Raw genomic sequence first — 15,626 nt, 5'->3', positions numbered from 1 at the left:
TATGATGTAACTCTAATCTGAATGGTTTTATGTAACGCTAAACTGAATGATTTTATGTGACTCTAAACCAAACTCTTTACATGTTATCTTAACATTTATGCAAGCTGTCATAAAATATTCAACCAGACTGGACCAGGTTTATTTTTGTTAATGTAACTGCATTGATAAGAATACAGAGACAACTATTTCCCTTTTGGGGTTCAAATCGAGTCGGTTTGGTATTTAACACATCCACTACAGTACATCTATGTGCAATGTGATTTTAAGTACCATAATAAAACACTACAGTCCATGCATGTGCATAAACCGAACGTGTAATGACACTTTTTTTTCAGTCACCTCTCTCCAGCAGGGAAAAGCTCCTCAGCCTCTCTTTAATTGGCTCATTTTTCTGTGCAATATAAAGGCTTCACTTCACCACAAATTAAGTTAAATGCTAAACAACACCACCCTTAAGGTACTTTTATCAGCCTCTCGCGGAGGGAAACTGATGGCGAGCAATTGAGGCAAAGAAGAAGTTTGAGACGGAGTTGTGATGTAAGTCCCTTGTTTCATTATTTGGATGGTATTGATCTCCTGTCGCGGGGCCAAACATGTTGCTACTGCCAGCATTCTCATTGTGTCCCTGGCCACAGACGCCACCTTGTTGCCTGGTTCTCAGAGCAAAACGTATTGTATTTAAAAATAATCTATGCCACATATAGTATGATATGTTACTTTATGTTAGGTTGCATTACATTGGGCTACGCGAATCCAGGACACACAAATTAATATGATAGGTTATGTTTGGTATGACAGTAGGTTAGGTTTGGTATGACAGTAGGTTAGGTTTGGTATGACAGTAGGTTACTGTTTGGTATGACAGTAGGTCACTGTTTGGTATGACAGTAGGTCACTGTTTGGTATGACAGTAGGTTACTGTTTGGTATGACAGTAGGTCACTGTTTGGTATGACAGTAGGTTACTGTTTGGTATGACAGTAGGTCACTGTTTGGTATGACAGTAGGTTACTGTTTGGTATGACAGTAGGTTACTGTTTGGTATGACAGTAGGTCACTGTTTGGTATGACAGTAGGTTACTGTTTGGTATGACAGTAGGTTACTGTTTGGTATGACAGTAGGTTACTGTTTGGTATGACAGTAGGTTACTGTTTGATATGACAGTAGGTTACTGTTTGGTATGACAGTAGGTTACTGTTTGGTATGACAGTAGGTTAATGTTTGGTATGACAGTAGGTTACTGTTTGGTATGACAGTAGGTCACTGTTTGGTATGACAGTAGGTTACTTATTAAGGAAAAACAAAAGGAGGTTGGATGGGTGGGATTAAAATGCGAAAGTCTAGAAAACCAAATTTGAATGTTCGAATCGCATTACAGACAACTTTAGCATTTTAGCTAATTGGCAACTTTTCAACTACTTATTAATTTTTTGCTGCTTTTCGACTACTTAGCATGTTAGCTAATTCTTCCCCTAACCCTAACCTGAACCTTTTAACCTAACCCCTAACCCTAACCCCAAACCTAATGTAATATATCATACGAAAGAAGTCAAACTTTCATACTAAACGATGAAGACGTAGGTTACCATATTTCCTACAATTTGCATTATATTAAATTGAAGTTATACTAAATGGTATACATCATACTAAATAGAGTGGCACAGATTTGAGTAAAATATAATACATTTTGCTTTGAGACCAGGCTGGGCCAAAGATGTTGCCACTGCCAGCAATCTCATTGTGTCCCCGGCCACAGACCCCCCTTCACGCCACCTTGTTGATTGATTTTTCTCAACTTCATGGTTTACTAATATGCTCTCTCATTCCTCTTCCCTCAACTGGCAGTTATAAATCTGGGGAGCAGTGCAGCACACAATAAATTCTGTTATGATGTATAACCTTCAAGGATTCCCTGGAGGTTTGATAGGGGCTGCATACATTTTTTCCTTAAGCTTCTTTTACACTTGGAGAAGTGCAGCACTTTTAAGAGAATTGCATACTTTGTTGTCCGTTGCGAGCTCTGGGGATAGAAGCTTGCATTTCATTTGTAATTTGGTGAAAGTCAAATGAATTGTGATGAGCCCTAACGTTGCACATGGGGGTACATTTATGGGTGTGTTTGGTTCTGAAAAAGTTGTAATCTTTTCTTATCAATCTCAGGAGCTATAGCTGTCTTTTAGACAATTTTCAATGTAATTTTAAACTCACAGATGCACAGCACGAATGTCCAACCAAACACAGTTAAACCGTCCTGATGAGTGCAACGATTGACCTCATACTCTTCAAACTCAGGTTCCCTTGACTTTGCTTCAATGACATTAGGAACTTTCTCTGTCAGTTCTCAATAGTACACAACGTTGTATCTGACAACGTGCCCAACTTTCATTTGGAATTGGATTCTTCACATACTCTTTGTCCTTTCATTCATTCCAACTGCAGTGCTCTAATGATGTCTAGACAAAATGATTACTGACAAATTCTTTGTTAATCACACATACTAACAGTTGGTATCAGCGGATGCAGAAGAAAAGTATATTTTCTAATCTTCACCAGCGTTACCGTGGGACTTGAGGTCACAAATTTAAAGAGATCACAAATGACTCTGGCACAATGCTCTAGGGCAGGCCTGGGCAATTATTTTCCATGGAGGGCCACGTTCTAATATATTTTTGCCATTGCGAGCCAGAATCCTATTACAGGATTATACATCATGTGTATGACTGTGTTGACAGATATATCTACTGCAAATCACATCCAGATATGCTACTTATTTAACTTCTTTAACATGCAAAGAAATAAACCACATCCATGTTCTCCTTTTGGTAGGTATTTTCATTATTAAACATGCAATGAACTACAGGGAGGGAAAAGTACACTGTGCATTCAGCACCACGGACAGATGCATTCAGCATGACGGACAGAACTCTTGTTAACGGCACCAAAACACAAGAAAGAGAGAGCTCAACATTACATTTAAACTACTCAATTAGTGTGAGGAGTGAAGTCTCTGATGGGCATTGACGAGAGCAGTGAAGTCAATTATAGTTTCTGAAGTCGCTATGCACAGGATTACTGGGAGGTGAGAGTCTGTAAGCGATGATCTGTGCGTTGAGTTGTTATATATCATTACTGAAAATATCTGTTCACATACATAGGTTGACCCAAACAGTACAAACATCTTCTGAGCATGACTCCTCATCTCTGGAAAGTTTTGTTCATCGAGAGATGCATAGACCCTCTTCAGTGACATTGTTTTGAATAGTATTCCAATCACTACATCAGACTGAAGATGGGTCATCTCAAGTTGCAGGTCAGTGGGAGCATTATCCACATTGTTGCAGGTCAGTGGGAGCGTTATCCACATTGTTGCAGGTCAGTGGGAGCGTTATCCACATTATTGCAGGTCAGTGGGAGCGATATCCACATTGTTGCAGGTCAGTGGGAGCGTTATCCACATTGTTGCAGGTCAGTGGGAGCGTTATCCACATTGTTGCAGGTCAGTGGGAGCGTTATCCACGTTGTTGCAGGTCAGTGGGAGCGTTATCCACATTGTTGCAGGTCAGTGGGAGCGTTATCCACATTGTTGCAGGTCAGAGGGAGCGTTATCCACATTGTTGCAGGTCAGTGAGAGCCTTATCCACATTGTTGCAGGTCAGTGGGAGCGTTATCCACATTGTTGCAGGTCAGTGGGAGCGTTATCCACATTGTTGCAGGTCAGTGGGAGCGTTATCCTCATTGTTGCAGGTCAGTGGGAGCGTTATCCACATCGTTGCAGGTCAGTGAGAGCCTTATCCACATCGTTGCAGGTCAGTGGGAGCGTTATCCACATCGTTGCAGGTCAGTGGGAGCGTTATCCACATCGTTGCAGGTCAGTGGGAGCGTTATCCACATCGTTGCAGGTCAGTGGGAGCGTTATCCACATCGTTGCAGGTCAGTGGGAGCCTTATCCACATCGTTTCAGGTCAGTGGGAGCGTTATCCACATTGTTGCAGGTCAGTGGGAGCGTTATCCACATCGTTGCAGGTCAGTGGGAGCGTTATCCACATCGTTGCAGGTCAGTGGGAGCGTTATCCACATCGTTTCAGGTCAGTGGGAGCGTTATCTACATTGTTGCAGGTCAGTGGGAGCGTTATCCACATTGTTGTAGGTCAGTGGGAGCGTTATCCACATTGTTGCAGGTCAGTGGGAGCGTTTTCCACATTGTTGCAGGTCAGTGGGAGCGTTATCCACATTGTTGCAGGTCAGTGGGAGCGTTATCCACACTGAAGGTGAAAGGACAGGAAACCATGTCATTGTACAACAATTTGAAATCCTCAAAACAATGAGAAAACTCACCATTCAAAGCACGCAGAAGCGATGTATACTTCTCCCGCTGGTCATCTGATAGGGAACAGACTAGTAGTGTCGGAAGGTGGGTGAAGATTGTTGGCTTCTACTTTAAACATTTAAAAATATATATATTTGACCTTTATTTATACAGGTTTTTCTCATTGAGATAACATCTCTTTTCCAAGAGAGACCTGTTCCAACAGCAGCAAGGGGACAACAGCTCAGCTACTTGATCTTGTATCATTTTCAAAAGGCCAACATTTTTTCTTGTCAAGTTTGGGCACCCATCAGTGGTCCCACTGGATACCTTTTCAAAACTCAGTCCCAGTTTTGCCACACACTTATTAACCTCCTCAAATGAATCTTCCCTTGTAGTTGTGCTCTTCATTGACTGCACTGAAGCAAGCGCCTCTGTAATTTCAAAGTCTGGGGTTACGCCTCGTAAGAATATCAACAACTGCACCATGTCACGTGCATCACTGCTCTCATCCAGGGGCAAGGAGATATAGATGAAATCCTTGACCTTGTCTTTCAACTGTTCCATATTCTTTGCAATTTCCTGTTTGTCTTGACAGGGAAACATTTTCAAACAGCTCTTTCTTGTCAGGGCAAACTATTGCTGCAGAGTCAATTAAACATTCTTAAATGAATTCGCCCTCAGCAAATGACTTGCTATGATCAATTTTGAGGGACAGTACACAGTACATAGCTCTCGCAATTCTGTCGTTTGCTGAATGCAGTTTTGTGAAAAGTCCTTGCTGCTTTTTCAACTGAGAAAGCAACTCTTTCGATACACTTGCCCTGTATTCAGAAGACATATTCCTGTATTTCTCTGTATGCTTCGTCTGGAAGTGTCGGGACAAGTTGCAGTCTTTCAAGACAGCGATGCTATTTTGCACACGAATCACACAGCTTTCCCTGATACCTCAATACAGGAATATTTCTATGTCCACTTATGCTGGAACACTCTACATTCATTGTCTACTTTCATTTTCTTTGAAATCTTCAAAAAACGAATTTCTAGCTAGCTACTATTTGTAACTGTGATGTGTGTGTGTGTGTGTGTGTGTGTGTGTGTGTGTGTGTGTGTGTGTGTGTGTGTGTGTGTGTGTGTGTGTGTGTGTGTGTGTGTGTGTGTGTGTGTGTGTGTGTGTGTGTGTGTGTGTGTGTGTGTGTGTGTGTGTGTGTGTGTGTAGGGTTGCAAAGCGTCAGAAACTTTCCTGTAAATTTCCAGATGTTTTCCAGATATTTTCCATGGGAAGTTAAGCTATAGAAGTTGGGGAATTTTGCTTAAATTCATCAAAAAAGTTAGCTAGTGAACTTGGGTGGGATACACATTAGGCAATTCTAGGTCTTGTGGCATATTGTTGTTAAACTATCCCCAATTCAATGGAATTGCAACCCTCTGCATGCACAGTGCATTCTTCCATCACATGTTCAATGCACATTTCCATCACGTGTACAGTTGATCCTCAAGATCTTGCCCACTAATGCGATGCTATTGAGCCCACACTACCACATTGTCTGAGCCAAGGGCTACATGCTTTCAGGTGAGTTTTGATTCAAATACTGGGTGGGGTGAATATATTTTATATGACATACATGATTTTTTGGTTAACTAGTAAATAGTAGCCTACAGCAAAGTGTGTTTAAATCATTTCTATCTTGTTAACAATTTATGCTAGTTAGTTTTTGCTACCATGTGGGTTTTAGCTTGCTTGAGCCTGCTAACTGAGAAGCATTAATTCACCTCTTTCCATACATGTTTCATTTAAAAAAATGTATTTTACAAAGGAGTTGTTTAATCTAACTGCTTAACTATTGATCTGTACACTGAATTTTGTGTAGGCTGCTTGGTCTAAAGTGGAGGAGTCCTACCCTCACATCACACCCATTGGCTGTGCTGCTCATGCATTGACTCTGTTCCTCAAGGACATCATGGCACTGAAAACAATGGATACACTACAAGAGAGCCAAGGAAATAGTGAATGTGACGTATGGTCATAGGTATGTGAAGGGTCATCAAGTTATAGCAGCAATCTACCTCACCAAGCAAAGTGAGAAGAATAAGAGCACCACACTGAAGCTGCCAGCTACACCCGTTGGGGTGGTATTGTCATCATGTTTGACATTCTCCTGGAGGGGAAGGAGTCTCTCCAAGAAGTGGCCATATCACAGTCTGCCGATATGGACAGCCCCATCAAGAGGATCCTCCTGGATGATGTATTTTGGGAGCGAGTGGTAAGCAGCCTGAAACTCCTGAAACCTATAGCTGTAGCCATTGCACCGATTGAGGGAGACAATGCCATCCTGTCTGATGTTCAGACTCTGCTTGCAGATGTAAGAGAAGAAATCCATACTGCCCTGCTCACTTCACTGTTGCTCGAAGCAGAGGAAACTGCAGTTCTGAAATAAATCAAAAAGCATGAAGACTTCTGCCTGAAGCCCATACATGCCGCAATGTACATGTTGGACCCCAAGTATGCTGGCAAGAGCATCCTGTCTGGTGCAGAGATCACCAAGGCCTATGGTGTCATCACTACCGTGTCTCAGCACCATGGCCTGGATGAGGGCAAGGTTCTTGGCAGTCTGGCGAAGTACACTTCCAAGTAAGGGCTTTGGGATGGAGATCCAATATGGCAGTCGTGCCGACATATGTCATCAGCCACCTGGGGGAAGGGACTTTGTTGCCTCCATCATCCTCCAAATCCCACCAACATCAGCCACCTCAGAGTACAACTGGTCCTTGTTTGGGAACACACACACCAAAGCACACAACAGGCTGACCAATACAAGGGTTGAAAAATTGGTGGCCATCCGGGCAAATTTGAGGCTTTTTGAGCCTTACAACAAGCCATCCTCAACAAGGTTGGAAAGTGACAGTGAAGATGAGGCCTCAGAGTCTGATGTTCAAGAGGTGGACATTGAGGAGGTCCAGAGAGAAGACATGGAAACCTGAGAGGAAGACAACCAAAGCTTTGGTTTCTAGATCATTTTACAGAAGTATGTTGAAAACATTTTTGGGAGATGCGATGGATCATTGGGGATCATTCAATATTCCCTTTCTTTTGCTGTTCAGTGAAATCATCCCATGTGAAGAGTCAACTCATTTAATTAAGGTTAAATTCGTAACTAAATTGTTTTTTATTTCTATGTAAGGATTGAATAATTTACAGTTGTGTATTCTTATGATAAGGTAAATGGTTTATGTTTCTCTCTCCATATGATATGGTAAATATATCCAATGAAAAAAACATCTACATTTAAATGGTATTAATATTAATTTGCATATATTTCCATTAATTCCCGAATATTCCTGTTAATTCCGATGGAAAGTTTCCACCTCTGAATATGCCCCAAAATGTGCAACCTTACGTGTGTGTCAGCCTGTCAGTCACTGTCTGTCCTCGTGCAGTTGTTATTTATACGTGCCTTCAAAATAAATGTCCCACGAGCGGTGGGAGTTAAATCATTACACAAAGGCAATTATTCATTGGGATTTTGATTTGAATAACAAATACGTTTTTCAAAACTTTACTATCGCAAATTCTTATGTGATCTGAACATGATTCCGCAGGCCGTATTGAATCAGGTTGTGGGCCGGCCTTTGCCCAGGCCTGCTCTAGGGGCTGTTCAAATACACAGCTTTGGGACATTGGGTTTTAAAATGGCAAATGCCCTCCCTGAATCTCTGAAAGCTTCGCACCGTAAACAAATACACATTCATGCTTTAATTGAATAAGTTCTATCCACTTGGTGAATGTCAAAGGCTTGTTCCTTTTACATTTTTACGTTCACTTTTTCCCACTGGGCACAGACGTCAATTCGGCATCTATTCCACATTGGTTGAACGTTATTTCATTGAAATGAGGTGGAAACAAAGTTGATTCAACTGGTGTGTGTCCAGCGGATTGAATAATTTAGCAGATGCCCTTCTGTTTAACTGATAGATGCACACACACTGCATGTTAATGTTTCTAAATGTATGTCAATTGTAAAGTATTTTGTCTTTTGTTTTGCAAGTACATTTTCCCTCAATAAAGTAGAGTCAAAGTCACTGCTAGTGGGAAAAGACCAGGATTTTTTTTTTAAAGATACTCCAACGTTTTTGGAAGATTGGCAGGGAGGGACACCGCTTTGCTGACATTAGGGGGGAAGCTGGTTCCACCATTGGGGTGCCAGGACAGAGAAGAGCTTGGGACTGGGCTGAACAGGAGCTGCCCTCACATAGGAGTGGGAGGGCCAAGAGACCAGAGGTGGCAGAACGGAGTGCTCATGTTGGGGTGTAGGGTTTGAACATAGCCTGAATGTAGGGAAGAGCAGTTCCCCCTGCTGCTCAGTATTGCTTTTGAATAACTACTTGTTGAAAATAGCTCAAATTAACTCAATTACAATTCACTTGGCTGGCTAGCTGGTGTGTGGCTGTATTTTTCTGCTTCTTCATGAGAATGTGAGCCAGCAAACTGTCAGTCGCAGATCATAGCTTCCACCATAGATCCCCCCGGTTTTTCCATTGTGTACAGTGATGCATGTAGCAGAACAGTCCCTCAGAGACCCACCAGGCATGATTAGTCTTTTTCGTCAAACATGGCACGTAGCCTAGCTGGCCGAACACTATTTCTCTTGGGAGTGTCTGAACAAGCCAAGAATCAGCATTCAGGGGATATGTCTGCTAAACCCCTATCCTTCACACACATTTGAAATTCATGTCCAACCCTATTTGCTTTGGTAAGGAAATATTTTCCTCAGCATAATTTTTTTTTTAAATCTATCCAAGCAAAAAAAGTTATTGTAAGTCATGTTCTGTTATTATTATTAACTTCTAACAATACAGAGCGGGTCCAAAAGAAATGATAGCAGCTCCATCCCCTAGTCAGGCAGTGTGTAGTGGTGTAGTCCAGTGCAAGGCTTAGCTCAGAGCAATCCTGATGGGAAGGCATTTTAAGGCAGCTTTGAGGAAATGTCAAGGTTACACTAGGTAGCTACACCACTTTCCCTGGGTATAAAGGCTACAGAGTTTGGCCCGCTAAGGTAGGCTTAAAGGCCCAATGCAGTTGTTTTTATATCAATATCAAATGTTTTCTTGATAAGAAGTATCTTATTGTAATATTTTTTTTTTTTTTTTGTGGGGGGGTGACTACTTCTCAAGCAAGAATTTATCTAGGACTCTCTGAGAGTGGTCTGACTAGGAAGGGAACATATAACTGTTATTGGCAGAGAGGTTTGGAACTCTGTTTGTTATTGGTCTTTTAACCAATTTACCGCATGGTGATGTCACCTTGGAAAGCCAAAGATGTGTTTTTGAAAATATCATCTACACAGGACCTTCTAATCAGCAGGTTTGCTGTGGACTGAAACATATAGAAGGTCCTGTGTAGATGATATTTTCAATAACACATCTTAGTTTCATCGGCTGTAGCACAATATATAAAACACAGAAAAAAAACAGAATTCTGACTGCACTGAACCTTTAAGATAAATTCCAAATCATGGAATCTATGTTAGGAACTCGGCTTATGTCACACAATGGATTTGCAGACACGTTTACATTGTACAGGTACATATGAATTGTTTCCTGAATGATTGCAGGTTGGGACTGCACTGTATCGTTGTGGCTTTATAACTGGTCAGAAACCAGCCATGAGTCAAGTGGTAATTGTTTTTGTACACTGTGTGTGTATAGGCACTGAACTCATTGCTCAGACGGTATAAACAAGACATTTTGTGGAGAGGCCGCTCTGTCGGTAAATGTGACAGTGAGGGAAGACTTTTCTCCCCATTAGCTGCACTGTGATTTTGAAACGGGACGCACTGATGAATAAAACAATACGCTGCTTTTCAACAGCAGCAGAAGCACAGACAGTAAATCATTTCTCATTATACAGCCTTTAGAATGAGAGGAGGACTGACTGGTTATAAAGTTATATCATCAGAAGTATTTGGAGATCACAGGATTGCCTGAAGGAAAACCTGGCATGTTCTCCTCTGTTCTGTTTATATGGGCCTGACAGATACTTATTAATTATGGGCAGAAATCCTTTCCCCTATGCTAACCTGCTTTGGTCTCCAGAATGGAGGGAGAAAATGGAGGGAAAGCAATGCTGCTAGACATTACAGTAATGTGCATTTGGCTAAAATGGAATGGCTTAAAACTGGAAAAGGCATCTGCAAGAATCAGTATAAATTAAAATGACATTGAAGGGAAATCATAAAAAATACACTTAATATTGTACCTTTTCCTGATGCTAGGCACATAATGTAATTTACAAAGCTGATGATGCAATTTAAAAGAACCCTCTTGCAAATATTGTATTGATACTCAAATAACAACTAAGATTAATGTTTTTCTCGAACGATCTGCCATGTTGCTTGAAACATATAGACTAGTGAATGGACTGAAACCTTTAGACTAGTGAATGGACTGAAACATATAGACTAGTGAATGGACTGAAACCTTTAGACTAGTGAATGGACTGAAACATATAGACTAGTGAATGGACTGAAATATATAGACTAGTGAATGGACTGAAACATATAGACTAGTGAATGGACTGAAATATATAGACTAGTGAATGGACTGAAACATATAGACTAGTGAATGGACTGAAACATATAGACTAGTGAATGGACTGAAATATATAGACTAGTGAATGGACTGAAACATATAGACTAGTGAATGGACTGAAATATATAGACTAGTGAATGGACTGAAATATATAGACTAGTGAATGGACTGAAACATATAGACTAGTGAATGGACTGAAACATAAAGACTAGTGAATGGACTGAAACATATAGACTAGTGAATGGACTGAAACATATAGACTAGTGAATGGATTGAAACATATAGACTAGTGAATGGACTGAAACATATAGACTAGTGAATGGATTGAAACGTTTAGTCTAGTGAATGGACTGAAACATATAGACTACTGAATGGACTGAAACATATAGACTAGTGAATGGACTGAAACATATAGACTACTGAATGGACTGAAACATATAGACTAGTGAATGGACTGAAACATATAGACTAGTGAATGGACTGAAACCTTTAGACTAGTGAATGGACTGAAACATATAGACTACTGAATGGACTGAAACATATAGACTAGTGAATGGACTGAAACATATTGACATATATCTGATGGAAATATGCTGTAGAAGCAATAACCATGATCCTGTCATTTCTCCTCATGCCTTGCCCCCTGTTCATACATTGGACTGTAAGAAAGAGCGAGTTGAGTGGGGATGGATCCCATTAAAATCAGACAAGTTACTAAAGTCACAAGTTTACAATATTTGGAAAAATAAATTGCACAAGCACTGGCTGTTAAAATGATGGAAATCACAAGCTAGGTTACCATGCTATTGGTGACAGATTTTCAAGCAAATATCCTACAATAAATAACATTTATGCTTAAATAAAATGTGTGTTTTCCCACCAGTGGTATATCTCCACCAAATGGATTTGTTGTGGATAAAAAAAATCATTGGGTTTTGACATAGTGTACATATCAAAATGTACTTTTTCACTTATGTTTTACTGTACCAAATAAAAATCTAAAGTTCAATGTGTTCCATCGCAGATTATTATGAATTAGAGAGGATAGTTTTGTATTTGTCAAATGGCAGTCAAGCATCGATCATCATGTCACCAGAATAAGTGCCTCAATATTTATTGGGAAGTAGCATCAAGATAACCATGCGCTTTCACTACCCTGTGAAGTTCATCATCATTTATTTAATCTGTAGCCTAATAAACTGCATAGTTTGCCAAGTCATAGTTGGAGGACAACACACCATATCATAACGTGACTCCACGTTTACTTTGATATGATGGTTATTATATCAATATTTGTGAATAAAGGCGTTTCCAGCAACATTTCTCGCAGTATTAATTTTACCGACACAAAAACATCCCACAATGCCGAGAGCGAACAAATGATCTATCGGCATTTAGAAAATTGTACCAAAACTTTCTATTCAGCTGTCATCATTTCTTAAAATATAAGGTATGACTTTACTCGCTTTATAACTTTGGATGGAAATGTGGTTTATGACTGTCATTTCAAATGGAGTTTGACTGGTGCTTCTGCTGAGTTAGTATATATATCATATATATTAGGATCGGTGTCCCCTGCGCGGGATGGTTGAGCTAATATGCGCTAATGTGATTAGCATGACGCTGTAAGTAACAAGAACATTTCCCAGGGCATAGACATATCTGATATGGGCAGAAAGCTTAAATTCTTGTTAATCTAACTGCACTGTCCAATTTACAGAAGCTATTACAGTGAAATAATACCATGATATTGTTTGAGGAGAGTGCACAGTTATGATCTTGAAAATGTATCAATAAACCAATCAGGCACATTTGGACAGACTTGATACAACATTTTGAACAGCAATGCAATGGTTCATTGGATCAGTCTAAAACTTTGCACACGCACTGCTGCCATCTAGTGGCCAACATCTAAATTGTACCGAGTCCTAAGTCATTTATGGCCTTGCTCTTGCATTTCAAAGATGGAGGAACAAAATAAAAAATAGAAAATGCATGTTTTTTTTGTTTTATCTTTTACCAGATCTAATGTGTTATATTCTCCTACATTAATTTCACATTTACACAAACTTTAAAGTATTTCCTTTCAAATGTGATCAAGAATATGCATATCCTTGCTTCAATCCCTGAGCTACAGGCAGTTAGATTTGGGTATGTCATTTTAGGTGACAATTTAAAAAAGGGTCCGATCCTTAAGAGGTGAGCTTCTTGCTTAAATTCCGTTTCATGAAGCAGGTTGACATTTATTGTTGTGAGTCTTGAACTGGAGGCAGAACTGAGCGGTTTCTGCTAGATGGGCCTTTTTGGTCTTAATTTAAGGTTAGGTTAGGCATTAGGGTTAGTACTGTTAGGGTTAGGTTAAAAATCAGATTTTTAAGTAAATGCCAACCTGCTTCATAAATGGTCCTGGTGCTGTCCATGTTGCTGATATGTCATATTTTCAGAAGACATTGCCCTTTGGTGTCTGCATTCAGCCTGTTCCACATGCCTAATCTGAATTCGAATGAACTAGCTGTGTCCTCAACTGTTCTGTTTAGGCACACTGCAGTTTTATTTTGCACTGTGTCTGACCCTATCACAGACAGAACAACAAAATTCTGAAACAATAACATAGCCAGCAGTGAAGAAATAGTCAATAATCCTGATTTGATTTTTAAGCCTTGCCCAAAAAATAATCAGACGCCAGAGTTCTCTCTGGTTCTAAAATCAAATTGTCTTAGATTCCAGGATGCTGCTGGACATAGAGCCAAGAATATCACCACTTAAATAAAAGCAAACATTTTCTAAGCTAGCAGAATTCTGGCCTTTAATTGCGTGTCTGCTCCCTGAGTCTTGGCCAGGTGGTTGCATATAATAAGTTGCTTGACAGCCAAGGAAATCTCCCCCCAGTGGTGACTGGTGACGGCTCGATTCTTAATTGTCATGCAGCTGTCATTTTTCAACCGTTTCGCTTCTCAAACCGCAGCGAGCAGGAGGCTGAATTGGAGATATTGCTGAGAACATTGCCTCTGGGCGTATGCATCATGCCACTGCTAAAGTATCAAAATACACCGAACTCTATCTAGTAGCAGATTACATATACATTAGGGCGTACGTCTGTGTTGGCTTGTTAATGATTTCTTGAGAAAACAGTAATCCAGAAAATGTAAATCCCAAATCCATCATTGATTTTATGTCTCTGCGCTGCTGATGTAATCACTGTTTAAAATACAGAAGTAGATTTGTCTTATTTGCTACTCTGAGAACATTCTGTTATTGCTCATTTCAGCCAGGCTCATTTGGACTGATCCCCTGAAAACTTTGTGGTAGTTGCGGTACACCTGTCATTTCAGAGTACAGACACTCAGATCATTTCAGTTTGATCAAGGACCTCGGGACTACATTAAAATATGCTATCAAATCCTCTGAAACAGGATGGCCAAATGAAAGAAGTTAGAGGTATTTTTTGGGTACCACACAGCTACAAAGTCTGTCTGTCAGATGATGGGTGACTACTCATTGCTGATCTCATTGAGCAGCACTGTCTTGTCTGATGATGCAATAGGTGAGTCAATGTGTTTGAAGTGTGAGATGACTCAGGGTGAGGTTCTCTGTGTGAGTCCTGTCACTGGTCCCTGAGACATAAAGAGTTATAATCAAACAAGGTTCAGTGGATGGCTACAGTAGCTACTCTGATGATAGGTCTGTCTGCTCTCTCAAGCCCTCAGCAGCTTAATGACAAATTAGAGACTCCCCAAACAATATGTTGTGCAGAGCCTTTCAAACATCATTCAAGCTCTTAGGATAGTGTGAGTGGATTTAATAAGACTCACTCACCCACTGCATGACCATAAGATTGTGGACACCTGCTCGTCGAACATCTCATTCCAAAATCCTGGGTGTTAATATGGAGTTGGTCACCCCTTTTCTGCCATAACAGCTGCCACTCTTCTGGGAATGCTTTCCACTAAATGTTGGAACATTGCTGCAAGGACTTGCTTCCATTCAGCCACAAGAGCATTAGTGAGATTGGACACTGATGTTGGGTGATTAGGCTTGGCTCGCAGTTGCCATTCCAATTCATCCCAAAGGTGTTCGATGGGGTTGAGGTCAGGGCTCTGTGCAGGCCAGTCAAGTTCTTCCACACCGATCTCGACAAACCATTTCTGTATAGACCTCTCTTTGTGCATGGGGGCATTGTCATGCTGAAATAGGAAAGGGCCTTTCCCAAACTGTTGTCACAAAGATGGAAGTACAGAATCCTCTAGAATGACGTTGTACGCTGTAGTGTTAAGATTTCCCTTCACTGGAACTAAGGGGCCTGAACCATAAAAAACAGCCCCAGACCATTATTCCTCCTCCACCAAACTTTACACTTGGTACTATGCTTTGGGGCAGGTGGCGTTCTCTAGGCATCCCCCAAACCCAGATTTGTCCATTGTACTGTCAGATGGTGAAGCGTGATTCATCACTCCAGAGAATGGCTGCGAGCTTTACACTACTCCAACCGATACTTGGCATTGCTCATGGTGATCTTAGGCTTGTGTGTGGATGCTCGGCCATGGAAACCGATTTCATTAAACTCTCGACGAACAGTTCATGTGCTGACGTTGCTTCCGGAGGCAGTTTGGAACTCGGTTGTGAGTGTTGCAACCAAGGACAGATTATTTTGTTACGTTCTCTACGCGTTTCAGCACTCTTGTCAGTCCCGTTCTGTGAGCTTGTGTGGCCCAACACTTCGCAGCTGAGCCTT

This window comes from Oncorhynchus gorbuscha, linkage group LG23 (assembly GCF_021184085.1).
Source record: "Oncorhynchus gorbuscha isolate QuinsamMale2020 ecotype Even-year linkage group LG23, OgorEven_v1.0, whole genome shotgun sequence".
Lineage (NCBI taxonomy): Eukaryota > Metazoa > Chordata > Actinopteri > Salmoniformes > Salmonidae > Oncorhynchus > Oncorhynchus gorbuscha.
The sequence above is the reverse complement of the archived record's forward strand: the minus strand, read 5'-3'. Positions refer to the sequence as shown.